This window comes from Alligator sinensis, unplaced genomic scaffold (assembly GCF_000455745.1).
Source record: "Alligator sinensis unplaced genomic scaffold, ASM45574v1 scaffold242_1, whole genome shotgun sequence".
Classification (NCBI taxonomy): domain Eukaryota; kingdom Metazoa; phylum Chordata; order Crocodylia; family Alligatoridae; genus Alligator; species Alligator sinensis.
Window position 1 is genome coordinate 359,510 of NW_005842320.1, and position 16,699 is coordinate 376,208.

Consider the following 16,699-nt stretch of genomic DNA (forward strand, 5'->3'; position numbering starts at 1 on the left):
AGGACCCAGTCAATTAGAATTGCCTAAGCATCTTCGAGAATGTACACTGACAAGATTAAAATGTGAAAATGGCACTGACTTGTATTCACTAGTTTCCTTTTGTTTTCGTTAATGTTTGAACTCCTTCAAAACTGTGTATGGTATTTGAACAAACGTATTCACATGGCATCATTAAATAACAAATAATGTCTGTATCTCAGGTTATAATTCCACATTTTACAGTCTTCTAACCTTCCTTTTCCCTTCCTGTAAACATCCATATCTTTGCTAAGTACAATATGAGCCTAAACTTGTAGTTTTTCTGTATTCTTCTTATAGTCTCCTTTATGTTCTTAATTCAGATATTTTAATGTATTTGCAGAATGTCATTTTTCTTATTATCCTCAAACATTTATCCTTCAAAGGTAGTATAAATTAACAAGAGTTAGACCATAGCTTTGTCAAACCATGTTGCACACACATAAACGTCTATGTGTGCACATGCACTTTAAGTGCTTTATCCAGAGCCACAGAGTAGGTCCATGGGAAAGGCATTAAAATTTATATTCCTAGTTACCTTGTCATGGGGCCCCTTCCCCATTTCTAGAGGGAGAAGGGGGTTAGAGATGCCTAGGCCTCTCCCCCACCCTTTCCTCTCTCACTCCGACACTCCTTCGTGATCTGCCAGTTCAAACCTTCCCTTTATGGAGTTCCTTTGCCTGTTTCTTTTGTTGTACACTCTCCCTTTCTCCCTCTAGCTTTGCTGTTATTTGTTTTCTTGTTACTTATCCTTTATTATGCGGTTGGAGTTAACTAACAAGAGGAGGAACCTGAAACAAGATGGTCACTGCATCAAGGTGCATACTGTCCCTGATGGCCCAAGGGTGGAAGTAGAAGCGTCAGATGACCCAGAGCACCCTTTATAAGCCCAAGCCTCAAGCCTGAGAGCCAGTCAAACCATAGGAGCTACAGGAAGAAGGAGCTCCTTATGGAAGGGCAAAGGGACTGGACTCCAGGCCGGAAAGACAGGACTCAGAGTGGCAGCTGGAGTGAAGCAGACCGAAGAACCTGCATCGGGAATCAAATAGATTCCAAAACCTTGTCTATCTTAGTTTGTGGTTGGAGGACACAGCTAGGCAAACCCTGGGCAAGATGTTTTTGTTTTGTGCCAAGCAGGTGCTTCTGGTTTTGGTGATTTTTGTTCCTAGTAGTTTGGACCGTGGGTGTAAGGGAAGCAGAAGCCACTGAGAGGGGTGGGAAACCTCCTGAATTTCAAACATGATTGAGAAGACAGAAGATAGAGACTGAGGGATAAGTACCAAGCCCAGAAGGGTGAAGCCTGCCTGAGACTGAAAGGTGGTGGCAAGACTTGGGAAAACAGGTTCTTGAGCCTGAGGAGTTATCCACTGTGCCCAAAGCTTGCGGTCCTGAATAGCGGGCTCTAAGCTAGAGGGCACAGCTGAAGTAAAAATGGGATGAGGCCTGGAGGGCCCCAGCCCAGACAAGGATCTAACTCCCAAAGGTCTCCTCACCCGTGGGCAGCCTTCCCTGTTGGTTTGTTCCATCAAGATGTTGCAGGAGGGAGTATTGGAGGGGAGAACCAGAGGGGATCAGGGGAGCTAGTAGAAAGAGGTTCCTAAATTCAGGTATACCATACCAATCTCTGTGGGCGGCATACAAATTAGACTTGTGTTTAGATCATGTGACTACAAGTCATCTCCTTTATACAAATGATAAACTATATTGTTACTTGTATCCTATATTTTAAAAGACCATGATGAATTTCAATACTTTTAATTGTATAAGTGTCATTAATCTCAATCCTTCACCCATTCCACATGTGAGAACCAGTGATGTCAATGAGTTTTGCTACTGACTTTAGTGGGATAAAAATGTCACTTTAAGTGCATACGAGCTGTGCACAAGGATTAATAATGGTTTGGGGTCCTTGGAACTTATAGTGATTTATTACTAGGGACCTACTTAATTCACAATTTCGCAGATTCTGCAAAAATCATGAAATTAGGCATTATACACTAAATCAGCTAAATAAAAACAAAACTTATTAAAATAAAATGCTGACTCCTCATGGCTGCTGGAGGAAAATGAGTGGTCCTCATGGCTGCTGAGGCTTGACCTCACAGCCTGCTGTGGGGAGCAAAGAGGGAGCTGCTGGCATAAAAAGGAACAGCCAAGATGGCAGCCAACCTCCCCTGTACTTCACCACTGATTGACTGAGAGGGCGACTTATTGTACCACCCCACCCATCTTTGCCAGTCAGCAGCAAGGGGTGAAGCCACATAATGGATAGTCCTCTTAGCCAATCAGCAGTAAGAGGTGGGGCCACTGGGGCCCATTCGCCAATCAGTGGCAAGGAGTGGGCTCATTGTGAAAAGGCCATGAAATCAGCTCCATGTGCTGTTGTGCAAGTGTATAACACTAAAGCGAAATTGAAACTGCCCCTCTACACTGAGCCTTCTAAATTCTCATGTATGTAATTTATATTTAAGGACATGGGATAGTTCTGCAGTTGATATTCCAGACTATAGGCTAGGTTGTTGGCAACCTACAGATCCACTGAATCTGGCCCATGGATGTGGGGCTTCAGTGGTGTTTAGCACTGGGTGATTCTTCCATGCCATAGGCTACTGGACAGGATGACATACCTGCTGAAATCTACAAGGCAGGTGGTAAGGAACTGATACTGAGATTCAATAAATTTATTCTATGAATTTAGAACAACAAAGATATCCCTGGGTACCTGAAGACTGCCAACATCATGACTATTTTCAAGAAAGGAATTAAATCTATCTGTGGGAACTATAGAGGTATTACCCTCCTTTCCATAGCTGGGAAAATCTTTGCGCACATCCTCCTGAACAGTCTTCTACCTCTTGCTGAGGAAGTTATGCCAGAATCTTGGTGTGGTTTTGTTGCCCTGTGGAATCAGGCCAACTCTCAGGATCTCAATATTGCGCTGTTAGGTGGGAGGGCGTGACACAATTGCACATCTACAAACACACAAATCAATTAGGTGCATACACACACACACACTACCAAGGCAGGCACATACACATCCAAACCAGCATACCTATCACCAATTCAAGCACATACACACTACACACACCAGAAATTAGACAACAATCAGTTGTCAATACCTACACACTCTGTATACATACGTGGAAAGGGGGAAGGTTAAGGTGAGAGAGAAAGTGTAAGGAGTGAAAGTTGCTAGAACTGGGATTAGAACTGGTAGACTAGAGAGAAGCTGGGCTGAGGAACTGAAGCTTGGGGTTACTTAAGGTCAAGTAGCCCCAGGGTTACTCGAGGTCACTGGTGCAAGGGAAAAAGCCTGGTGGCAAGGAGGAGACAGCCAGGAAAGAAACGGAGGCAGAAACCTGGGAGCTCAGGAGAAAAGGCAGTGGAGACAAAGCAATAGCAGTGGCAGAGACCCGGGGATAAGACAGTGGCAAAGAAACAGGGGGCTTGCAGGCAGAGAGGAGCTCAGGACAGATATTGGAGGTGGCGGTGAGCCAGAAGCAGGAGAGGGAGAAATGAGACAGAAGTTAGAGGGGTGAGGAGCAGAGATTGGAGTAGGGCCAGAACTGTAGTAAAGCAAAACCCAACTCAGGGGTCCAAATAACAGTTTTATTAAACAGACAACATACTACACAGCCCGATGAAGTTATTGGTTCACACACACACACACACACACACACACAAGCACTCACAATGGCAGTAGGAGAAAGAGACTCAGTGGAAGGATTGGAGTCCAAGTAGGGAAGAGAAATAGAGTCCAAGTCCTTGGTTGAAGAGAGGGTGGGGGTGATAGCTACCTATCCAGGCTGGAAAGGGGTCCTTGTCCAGTAGGTGTTGTCCAGAGCGGGGTCGCCGGTAGGGCCTCTGGGTGGATAGGTGGTGTCGCGTGGTGCTGGTGCAGATGGAGAGGGTGTCCCAAAGAGTCAGTCTTCACTACCCCTTTTTATGGGGCAGACTACCTATGATCTCCTATGGGGAGGGCATGTCCAGGCAATGTCAGTCCTGTTCCAGAGGGTTCCAGGTGTTCTTACTGAGCATGTGCAGCCTTGGCACAATGGTGGGTTGCCTCATCTTTTGTTTCTTTGAATGCTGAGGGTGGTTCCAATGGCTGGGTCATTGGTCCAGGGATTGATTTCACTACCATTGTCTCTCAAGCACCCTCATTCATCCCCATTCATCCAGGAACCAATTTACATAGGAGGGGTAGGTATGAGTCATAGGTTACAACATCAGGGGACACAAAATGGAAACTTGACATGGCTTATGTTAACTTCCATATGTAGGCCTAAATCGTATAGTATCAGTAAAACAGTAATATAGGACAGTAAAAATCAATATAAACATAATAATTATACAATATAAAGGAGGAAAAAACAAAACAAATACAACTTGCTACCAAAATAAAATGCTGAAGCTTATCCTATGTCTTACCTCACTTATACTTATCTGTAGGGAATAGAGAGGGAGAGAAAAAGTCAGAAATGGTTGGGGAAGGGGAGGGAATGCATTAAAAAAAAAAAGAAAAACTGGGGGTTTTGCTACAGTTTCAGGCCATCTCATGGGGCAACTAACATGATCTTTGTTGCTCATCAGGTCCAAGAAAAGTGCCTGGATCTGTACATGGCCTTCAATGAACTCACTAAGGCCTTTGATTCCATCAGTCATGAAGCCTTGTGGAAAGTACTAGCCAGATTTGGATGTCCTGAAAAGTACATCAAGGTCTTGAGGCTTTTTCATGACCAGATGTCTGTGACTGGCCCCAACTATGTTCTCCATTTTTTGACAGCCATCTTGCTTCTCATTAAGGACCACCTTCTTTGGGAATTGACACAGAATACCAAATGGATGGAGGGCTCTTCAATCTGGGACATTTTAGATTGAAGACCAAAGTATTCAAAATGGCCATCTTTGACCTTCAATGTGGCAATGACTGCACCATCCTTGTGCACACTGAAGAAAACCTCCAGAACACACTGGATCTTTTTAGAGAAGCCCACCAAATTTTGGGCCTCTTTCTCAACATCAGCCTGTCCCAGACCATGAATGTCACCTCCCTTCCCAAATTACTATTGAAGGAAAAACCCTGGGGGTAGTCAAGCAGTTCCCTTACCTCGGTAGCCACCTCTCTCTGAGAGTGAACATTGATGAGAAAATCTAGCACAGGATCCTGGCCTGCAAGTACATCCTTGAATGTTTTGGCATGTCTTTACTCATTGTGATCTCTGGAAAGGCACCAAGATCTGGGTCTACAATGTAGTCATCATCCCTGCTCTTCTCTACAGATGTGAAACATAGGTGACCTGCTGTGGTCATCTCAAGAGCCTGGGGAGGTATCACTAATGATGCTGTTAACAGGGCATACATTGTGGCACCAGTTACAACTAGGAGAGATACCTGATACTTGTCGGAGGTGGAAAAAAACTTACCTGTATCTGAAAAACAAATTAAAGGAACTAGCCACATATGTTGCTAGGATCCCAGGTGTCTTTGCCTCCCGCTCAACTGACAGCAGGAAATACATGGGAGTGGACCCAGCTGTCATTGGTGCCAGGAGGAACCCACGAAGTTAAAACCTGAGTTAAACCAGAGGGTCAGATGCCCCAGAGAGGAGAAGCACATAAGAGTGACTGCTTGTGTGCACACCATACAGAGGTGTGGGAATTTACTTAGGAACCCAGGCTATTTGGGAAATTGATCTAATCAAGAGGAGAGAAAAACACTGCTTACCTTTGATGAGGAGTTGACATGGTAGTCACATAGAGAAACTAATGTGAGTCTCTAGAGACTGAGTTTGAGTAAAGTTGATGAATCAAGATTGTTGAATAAGTGAATCTAGGGGAGGGAACTGGAATACTTCCCATCACTGAATCCCGTGTGTTATGTGTGTGTGGCTGGAGAGATCACATAACAGAAACATCTGTGGTGTGGTAAGGACAGGGTGCAGGGATGGAAGAGCCCTGATACAAGGCCCAGGGTCATTACCCAGATATTAATCAAGTAGAAGAAGATCTCACCTCCCAATACCTATTTTTCTTCCTTTGTTTTTCTTAACATTAAAGGTGTGGTGGGCAAGTGAGGAAGGAGAGTATATGAGGAAGATGGGTAGTGACTGATCTATTACCAGTACCAGAGGGGCTTCTACAAGGCCGTATGTAGTCTTTGTAACATGAGCCATGGGTATGTTGCTGCCAGACTTGGCCATTTTCAAAGGGCCTATGGCTAAGTGGCAGGCCTGAAGCCTGCCCTTGAGTGACATACTGTGGCAGAGCACTGGTAGTGCCTGCCACTTTAAGGACTGGGCCAGAGAGGGGCAGGTGCCTGATTAAGGCAGCCATTTTAAGGCCCAGCTCCCTGAGCTGAGGGCAGTTCATGATCAGCCAGCAGAGAAGATACACATCTCTGCTGAGCTCTGCCAGGAACACCTTGGAGGTAAGGGTGAGGCTATGGGGATGGGTTGGAGTCCTCACTGGTCCTGGGCATGACCTAAAACTGCACCCTGCTGGAGCAGGAAGGCCTGGTAGGGCTGCTGGAGGCATGGCAGTCCCCATGTAAATGCCAGGGGTGAACACCTCCCCAGTGTAAGGCAGGTCAGGGTGTCTTAACCTCATCCCCTTTGGGTGGGTTATATAATGGAGGGAAGGCCAGGTAGGCTTCCTGAAGCACCTGAGCCTGCTGGGGTGAGTGATCCCACACAGCCAGGCATGCTTTGCGAAGCACCTGAGCCAAGAATGGTAGGCCCCTGATCCCTGAAAGCCAGGCAAGCAGCTTAGATTTGACCCAAGGGACCCAAATGGTCTATGTTGGGGCCATGACCCAGAGAGGGGTCAAAAGGGCCAGGGGCCCACTGCAGGAATGTCCACAGAGCAAAGAAGCTTGGGGTCCCAACTGGCCTGAGACATGGCCAGGGCCTAAGGGGGAGCCAAAGGTCCCAGAGAGGGGACCACTGCAAATGGGCGAAGGGAACGGCTGAGTTTAGCTGCCTGGGATGCCATCTGCGAGGCTTGGGCTGCAGTGCAGGGGTGGAGCAGAGCTGCAGATACCCCCTTGTCACAGAGCACTTAGATGCCCTGCTCCTATGAAGAGAGGAAACTGCTAGGGAACGAGTCCTAGCAGTGAGTATGGAGCCCCAGCTGCTGGTCACCAGGGCAACCAGAGTTAGCTAGTGAAGCACACCTGTCAGTGGTCAGCTGACTGGAAGGGGCAGGGCCTGGCTCCCATATAAACCCCAGGGCTGAGGCCAGCGGGGGGCAGTTCCCTGCTGGCAGCCAAGGGGGAAGGGACTCTGCTGGAGCAAGCAAAGGGGAGAGGCCTGACTGCACGAGCAGCTCCTGATGCTGTTGTGGGATGGAGTATTCCCTGGTAGGGCCTGAATGATGTTTTAGCCGGGTGGCTTGGATTTATGTTATAGCCCAGGGGCTTGTGTTTTGTGTTTGCTGTTTAAGACCGGTGGCTTGGGTGAGGCTATTAGGGGATGTAGGAGGCCTCATAGGGGACCCACGACAGTGGGGGGACCCCGGCACCAGCGAGGGCACGACTTTTTGGGGCACACCGACCCCAAGCGCGAGAGAGGCCGCAGCATTGGGCGTGTACCAACCCCGAGTGCCAGTAAGGGCACAGAGCGAGACAGGGCTGTGGAGAGCCCAGAGAGGACAAGGGGGCCAAATTATAACAAGGCCCAGACCGAACAATGTTGGTTTCATCTGCGAGGCTTGGGGTGTGGTAAAGGGGTGGTTAGAGTCATGCATAGCCCATAAGGCTAGAGTGCCCCGAAACACCCATTGTAGAATGGGGCCCACAAGGGGTTCAGGAATCCACGGGGTCAGTGAGTGCAGCAGAACCGTGTCCAAGATGATGTAAAGGCAGCCTCCCTATTACCTTTACCTTCAAAGACATGGCAGGAGAGAATCAAGGGTGCCCTTTGGGCCAACTTGGCACGGTAAGGGGACCTTGGGGAGATCACAGCCATCCTACAGGGTGTTGTGACCCCTTAAACATCAGGGTTCAAAATGGGCAGGCTCACACCTAATTAACACCTCAATATTATTACATTAAGGTGTGACAGACAAGTCTATGGGCCAGCCGCCCACCTGACAGGAGGCAGGCTGGTGCCTGCACCGGGCATGAAAGCCTGCTCCTGTCTCACATACCATAATGTAAGTGGACATGCCAGATGTTGCAGCTGGCATGGACTTCTATAAACACAAGAAAAATACAGTATTGAACAGACTGAAATCCATTTAATCCCATAAATGAAGGTAACATTCAAGGCAAAGTCAGAACTATTTTATATTACAAAATAAATCCCCAATTTTTTTTTTTTTAATCTTGGTGCATGCTGGAAAGAGCTCAGAACATCTTAGGTAAAACATTCAACAATCTGAATTAAAAGGTCATTTAACTCTAGACAATTACAGTAGTGCTAAAGCTATCATCTTTGTGTTAAAAAAAAAAAACAACAACCCCAGAACAAAAACAAAAAAACCCCAAGGAACTGAAGTAGTTTCCTCATTTTCAAGTTTGCTAGTATTAAACCAAGACGACAGTCTTTACAACATCCACAGTATGTTTTTTTAAAGACATATTATCTCTATCAGACTTTGTAGAGTAGAAAATGGACAAAAGTTAAAATCTTTATTTTCTGAAGGTGATTATGTCTGCAGTGGACATAAGCCATTTTAATGTAGATGTTGAGGTCTATTTTTTTAATTAAAAGCACATTTCTAATACGCTGAGAAAAAAATGTGTGAAATGTCTTTTTAAAATAAAGCAATAGGTGCACAGCCCATTCTCTTACTAAAAAGCACCCATGCCATGTAGAAATTGTATGTTTGGTTGATAAAGTGTGAGACAGCAGATCTAGATTATACTCAGTTTTTCTGAGTGCAGGACACAGAAGTCTTTTTTCCAACCATTCCACCAATGCAAACAAACTCATGTGTAAAAACCCTGCAGAGTTAGAATCACAGTAAGTGCTAACATGCCAGTATACAAAAGCAGAGAGAGGTAGTTTACCGTGTCAGTCTCCCTGCAGATCCTTTCATAGCACCTGACAGAGTGAGCTGTTGCTTATGCATCTCTGAATTAGTCTATAATCTGCAACTCTACCCTGCCTTCATATACACATGTAGTACAGAGAGGTGGAAAAGGTAGGACCATTGCTTTGATCAGCTCATAATAATCAACAAAACTGCCAAGATACAAAGTGACTATTTTCCTAGCAGTGCTTCCCAGTATTCCTCCTGTTGGCATGCACAGAGAGGGAAACAGATTTTGTAATGCCTCCCCAAACCTAGCTGCAATTTAATGCCAGAGTTTAGACATAATTTTTAAAAAGGAATTGTTAAGGGAATCAAAATAACTAAGAAGTGTTACTAAATAATAACTGTTGTTTTTAGAGAGATCAAGGAAAACCAAAGTCACAGTAAACTTTTCTTAGTTATGAGAGAGTACAATTATTCTGAGTATTAATTAAAACACCAATATATCCCTGACATCCTAATTTACAAAAGAAAAATGGTCTCTGGAATAGTCATAGCCCATGCTAGATGAAGAACAGCAACCTTATTGGTAACATGAGAAAGCAAAAGCAACATCCTCAAATGGTACTTTAGTTACTTGTGATAACTGTAAAGAGGTCAGTCTTATTTACATGTGGAATAAATATCTCCATAGCTACCTAATTTTAATACATCTGCAATTAATAACCATTTGTATAGTGTATCATTATATATCAGCCACTTGTGATAAAACTGGCTGCGACATTTTGCTGACCCAATATACATAGAAATAATGTATATATTCCATTTGATGTAGGTGGATACTGGAATTGGGCTGAAATACCTGTGTGTTACAAGCTCCTGGACCTTCAAAACCAGAACAATTCTGGACAATTACTTTGCCCCCAACCTCAAATGGCATCTCTGAAGCAACAGGCTACCTAACTTCCAGCCTCACCAAGGCTACAGGCCTTGCAATGGACACTGCTGATTGTAGGTGTTATACGGCCTTAGACTCCTGCCAAGAGACCGCCATCCTACAGGTGGCGGCAGAGTGGACCTTGGGAAAAGATCGCCCTGTCTGCCTAAAGGGTGATCTTTTACCTCTCACCCACCACGACTCGATGCAATAATTCTTGGGAGGCAGTTCCCTGTAGGAGATTTTACTGGTCCCAATCCCTGTCTTCTTCCAAAGATAATCACTTTTGGAAAATAAACCTCCCCTTTACCCCACCCTTACCACTCCAGTCTTTGATGGAGCTGAATTTGGTCGAGGCCTGATGACAAGTGCCTCAAAATGTCTCAGATTATAATATTGTAGATGAGTGACATCCTACAAACAGGCTGACTGTACCTCTGGCTCTACTTCTGTTTATGCAAAACTATATAGACCATTGTCTTTAATAAATCTTCTGACAATATAAATGATGGAGAATTCTGCGGTTTTGTAATCTTTATCTTCAAGGCCTGGCTGATCAGCTAAAACCTCACAGTGCCCTGTTCCCCTTCTAGGACACAGCTTCGAATCTGATAATCTATCTGTCCTGCTACTCTCTCACCCTGGGCATACCACTGTGTCAGTGGGAGCAGTCCTATTGCCCGGGCCCCTTGCTGGTTCACTCACCACCCGGGTTCCCCCTGACCTTATACATGAATCACTGCCATCCATCTTGCTGCAGTCCTCAGCAGCTGCTCCTGCATTTGATGGTGGCTGTATTTCTGAATAGGCACTCCTCCGAGCACTAGGCCTGTGCAAAATTTCACCGGGTGTTTCGTTTCAATGCTGTTTTTACTTGTTTCAAGCTCAAAACAGTGAAATCGAAATGAAATGAAAGGCTTCGAAACAGCTTCCAAATGAAACGAGGGTAGTCAAAACATTTTGAAAGTTTTGAAATGTTTCAAATTTTGAAGATGGGCTTGTTTGCAGGGAAACAAAGTAAAGAGAAGGAGAGGGAACAGGGTGAAGAACTGTTCTGATATTGACTGTGTAGCTGGCCTATGACTGTGATCCTTCCCTGAGGTCCCTTTCAATCCCAGTGCTCTGGAGGAAGGATGGAAAAACAGCATTAAAAGCAGCATTGTTTGAACTGAGCTGCTTTCTGCCTTGGGGTCAGTTACTGAACTATGTCTTCCAGCAGCTCAGCAGGGTTAGACAAAGGCTATAATTTCCTACTTCCTCAACTTGTAGGATGTTGGCATGCCAGGGGCAGATGGTGGGGGAGTCATAGCTGTAGAAGGACATGCAGGCCTGTGTCAGAACACTTTAACCTCCCTGCCCTGAGGGTGGCTGTTCTTAGGAAGCAAGCCTTTAAAACAGGGGTAGGCAACCCCCTGCACGTATGCCAGAGCATGGCATGTGAAGGCAATTTGCTTGGCACTCCTTAAGGTGGACGGCGGGGAAGGGACTGGGGCTGAACTGTCACAACAAGGATTGGGCCCCTTGCAGCTCGCCCACCATCTGCCCCTGGCATGCCAACAACTTACAAGTTGAGGTTGTGGGTGTTTGGGGCATTCTGCCCCAAAACACTGCTGTGCCCTGCTTTAAAATCTGATTTAAATAGGGAATTGTGGAATAAGAAATCATCCTCAGACTGGGTTGTGGTATGTATAGTTTAAATTGGGACTATGGATTCTTATTTAATTACCTGGATTAGCTTTTGTGACTCCTTTGTTCCTATTTCAGTCTGCCTTCCTTAATTGTGTGGAACAAAGTAATTAGAAGGTATGGTAGATTTTTTCCTACCCTGCTCTAGGGGCAGTCTGCCCTTCTCACTCATCACACCTTCATGTAAAATGATTATTTAGAATTGCAGGAAGCTGCCTGATCTTACTATAAAGACCATCAGGTGTCTATGGTCAAAGCCTTATGGACCAATTTCATGGCTCTGTTCCACCCCTACACCACACCCCAGGCCTCGCAGATGTCATCACTCTCTGTTGTTCTCTCTCTATGTTCTCAGCCTGACCCTGGGCTACCAGACCCCTCAGTCTCTCACCCAACCCCTCTCTGGGCTACCAGACCCCTTGGTCTGATTTGGGTCCTAATCTTTCCCGGCCCCTCGCTGGGTCTCTGGACCCTTCTGGTCATTCTCTTTTCTGTTCCTTTTCTGTTTCTCTTAGGCTTTTCCCTCCATGGGGTTACCTACAAGGCAGTATGCCCCATACTCACCTTTCCCTGGGGTGGCAACATGTGGCATTTCATGAAGACTACCCAGCCATAGGCAGCCCCACCACACTAACCTGCCCCAGTAGGGTGCAGTTTCAGGTCTTACCCAGGACCAACCTCCATGCTATTCTGCCTTGGCAATCCTTGCCCCTCCTGAGCTACAGGACTCCTTGGCCCACCACTCATGTCACATATCCATCCTGTGCCACAGACATCCAGCCCCATTTCTTTTTTCTCTTGGGCTACAGACCTCTCGGTCCCCTGGCCCTGGCTCACTCTTACCTCTGGGCTCCCTGGCCCTGGCTCACTCTCAGCCCCTGGTCTCTCTGGGCTCCCATTCGGCCCCCTTCTGGGTTCCCCCACTCAGCCTGTCTCTAGGCTTCTGGACTCCTCACTAGGTCCCATACATGTGACCCCTTTCCCTGGGTTCACCTGGACCCCTCAGTAGGTGCCCTAGTCTCCAGACCCTTCCCTGGGTTCACAGGAAGCTCCTTTACCCCTTTATTCCTTCCCAAACTTCCAGATGGCTTGTATTACTCTCCATGTTGACCTTCCAGAACTACAGCCAGGTCTGCTCAGGGCCTGTGCTTATAACCACTTTAAGCCCAGCCCTCCTCCAGGATCAGATGACTCCTCAATCAGCCTTAGTCCCACCTGCAGACTGCCTCACCAGCTACTTCACCTCCTTAAGTGGCAGGAGCCCTAGGTGGCAGGCCACAAAAATATCTTATGAGCAAGCAGAGCATGACTTCACTCTCTTCCATTTAACTCACATGAGCACCTGGGATTATTAGACAAAAAAGCTACCTAAATTATGGAACCCTCAGCCAGGACATCTATATGGTATCATCTATAAGATGTCAGGCAGCACAGTGCTAAGACAAGCCAGCCCTGTTCCTTGGCCCAAACCAGAAGTAGGATAGTGCCGTAGTGCAGCCCTAGTTTACCAGTACTACCTACCTTCCAAACTACTTCCAATTCAGGAGGTAGTGTATGCAGATCAGGAATGGCATGTCTTAGCACAGCAGCACTGCCTAAAGCCATACTAGTATAGTTAATGTTCTTAGAACATGTAAAACCCACAGTATGGAATAGTATAGATGTGTGTGCTTCTGTGTCATTTCCTGCTCTACATCAGTCCAGGGGCTTATGTCAAACACAAAAATTATGTCTCTGTGGAAAATGTCTGGAAACCTTTTTATTTGTTTTTCTAAATTAAGATTAGGTTTCATGGCAAGCTGAACCATGAAGGATGTAAAGAAGTTCAGTCTTCCAAAACAAGTAAATCAAACTGTGATAGCTGGAGTTGCACAAATATATAAGCGTGTGTGATATGTGAACTGTGACTTGGTTTTCCCAAGTAAAGAAAAATTCTCACTTAGAATTTCTCACTTCAGTTGTTAGCAAAGTGTGAAACAAGTAAACTGTATTATAGCCTTCACCAAACTATTTTTGTTTAAAATGGAGAAGTCATCAACCCTCTAAACCAGTGGTGTTCAACCTCCAGCCTGTGGGCCAGATCCAGCCCATTGAACCAGGTCATCTGGCCCACAGGGCTGGAGAGGGAATGGTGACAAAATTTATTGCCACTCTCCTGTTGCCAAATTTCTGGAGCCCTGGGGAGCTGTGCAGGATGGATAAAATGGTCCTGTCCCAGTGCACAGGGTCACTCCATGGCCAGATTCTGATGTGTGGAGTCAGGCTGGCATGTGGCCACATCCAGATGTACATGCTTGGGCTGGCGCACAGCCAGATGTGGAAGCATAGGATCAGGCAAGCACACAGCTGGATCTGGTCACATGGGATCAGGCAGCATGTGGTGGCATCAGGCTGGCACATAGTCTTTTGGGCTGGTGCATAGGTGGGTGTGGTTGTGAAGGTTTGGGCCATCACGTGGGTGTATCTGGGTGCATGGGGTCAGCCTGGTATGTGGCTGGATCTAGCACACATGGACCAACTTCACTTGACAGCCCCATGCAGCATCCAGTCCACAAACTGTTTGGCACCACATCTGTAAACTGTCAGCAGCTAAAGTGTTAATAACCCTTATCTTCTATTAATCCATTTAAAAAACAAATATATTTTGGAGTGGAAGGTTTTGTTTCAAAGCCCTTGTGAAGACTCTACAGTACACTTGATTCAAGTGGCAATTGCAGTATTCTTGAAATTAAACCCAAAGGGTTTAATTCACAAAATGATATCAATAACAAACAGAACCAGACATACCAATAACAGTCCAGAAGGGGGTGAGAGCCTATTCTTGTCAGGGAAGACCCATCGAAGTAGAAGATTATCTAGGCTTTGGACAGTTCCAGTGCTGCAAATATCTGGAGCAAACAGATGCTCCATCCCCCTTGCTGGAAAGCAGCAGAGTCACCTCAAAGGTGAGCTCTCCAGCCAGGGAGTGATGGGGAGCTGGTCCTTTGCTCCCTCTGCTCTCATGGCAGAGGCTGTCTCCTGTGGATGCTTGCCCCAGCTGCTGCCCTGGGACCATGATCAGTCCATGATCGGTTTTAGGGCAACAGCTGGGGCTATCGCAGCTGCCTGCAGTGGGGAAGAAACATGTTGTCCACCCCCCCACAACACCCCCTTACCTCATAGGTAAACTCACTTTCCATGAGGGACTGTGGCAGTGTGAAGAGCTGCCATATCCCCTGTGGGAAAAGCAACTGTTCCTGGGATTTCTGAGGCAGGGAGCAGCTGTGGTTGCTACCCCTGCCTCACATGCACTTGGGTTGTTCTCCTTGCCCCCACCAGCTCCAGGCAGTCTCAACATCCCCTAAACAGTCCTGGGACCCCACTGGGACTGCCTGGTACTGTTCCAAGGGCAGCATGGTTTTCTGCTGCTGCTTGAACAGTACCAGGGCTTCCTGGGCAGGAGTCCATGCTGGGGTTGGCACTGCTCAGGCACACAGCAGCAGGGTCCCTACAAGCCTGTTTCTCACCTCATCACCCAGTGGGCTGTCAGGGATCCAGTCTTTCCCTCTCTCTATTCTCCTTGGAGTGGGAAAGGGAGAACAGAGGACTGTGGGATAATGGGAGTCTTAGGGAACCCAAGAGAGTCAAACAAATAGTATAGGTGGTGCTAGAATACTTCGCTGGAGAAATTTCTGATTGGAACTGTGCTAACACTTTTCCAGGGGAAAAACCTGGTTTTCTTCAGCAAAAAGCCTATTTAATCCCTACACATTACTTTTTAATGCCAGAAAAAGGTGTTTTCCTAGTACAAAAGTAATGCCTATCCATAAGCTTTTCCCAAAGTTGTCTCCTTTTCCCAAAACAAAAGTTATACAATGCTCTTGGCCTTGCAAGCTGATAGTGAGATTTGGAACTCCCTAGAGGTGCCACAGTCTTAGGCTGAAGCACGTACAGTGCGTGCATATGTGTTGGTACCTACATCATCTACCAAGAACTATTTATGGACCAGTGCTGAAGGCAAGGTAGAGATGCACCTTATCGACTAACTGAGCCATAGCTCACTTCATTAGATGCTATGAAAGGATCAATGTTGGTAACCACAGAACTCCAGGGCACCCATGACATGGCACAAGTACAGGAATTAACCCTGGGAGGTAAACTTAAAATGGGTAGGCCTTTTTTTCCTGGGCCGGTAGCTTGTAATACACAGGTATTTAGGGCCAATTCCAATATCTGCATGAAAGTTTTGGGGGTTAGATTTTTGTTTCACTGGAGCATTGCTTAATGTTAGAGGAGACCTTAGTTTTGGCCTGGAGATTACAGAGGATTGCCAGTGGAAGTAGATTACCTACCCACGGGGAAGCTGAAACAGCAGGCATGTGTGATGATGGAAGGGTAAGCCAGCTTTCTATGACAATTTGCCAACTAACAAATTATGAGTGTTGCAAGAGAAGTTATAGGAAACCGCCCCCAATAACAACCAGAATTTAAAACAATATATGGCATAGGCCTTGTCTACACTAGAAAAGTATTGTTAGTAGAGTTCTTTATGTCTGCTAGCGCAGATGCAGTTTCTGCTGGCATAAAGTGCTTTTGCTAGTCTCACCAGTTTTCTGAATCAAAAGTTATACCAACACAGTCAGGTTTTTTTCTGGAGTTTTTGTGGCAATAATAGACATTTTATAAAAATGTCATTAAACATAATTCCTAATTGACATTACCAGCAAGAATGCTAAGCATAGTCTTGGCCCAACCAAACCGAAGAAGGCCCATTTCTGTTCTGCTTTTGTTACAAATGATAATTGGAAAAAAATATTTTCATGTATGGAATAGCTGATGGAAAGAATGTAAGATATAGTCAGAAATAAGAGGGTGTAAACATGAAGAAATGAAAGTACTGAAAGGTATATATACAAATGAATTATGAATTGCCATATTCTTACATTAGTTTCTCCATTGTTTCCATTTCCTGCAAGACAAGTTACTATAGTTATCTAGCACATTGTATGAGGATGCTCGGACTTACTATACAATTACATTGTGGTCAGCTGCAAAAGTTAAAATCTTTGGTATTCCCCCATCTTCTGTACCTTATCTCATA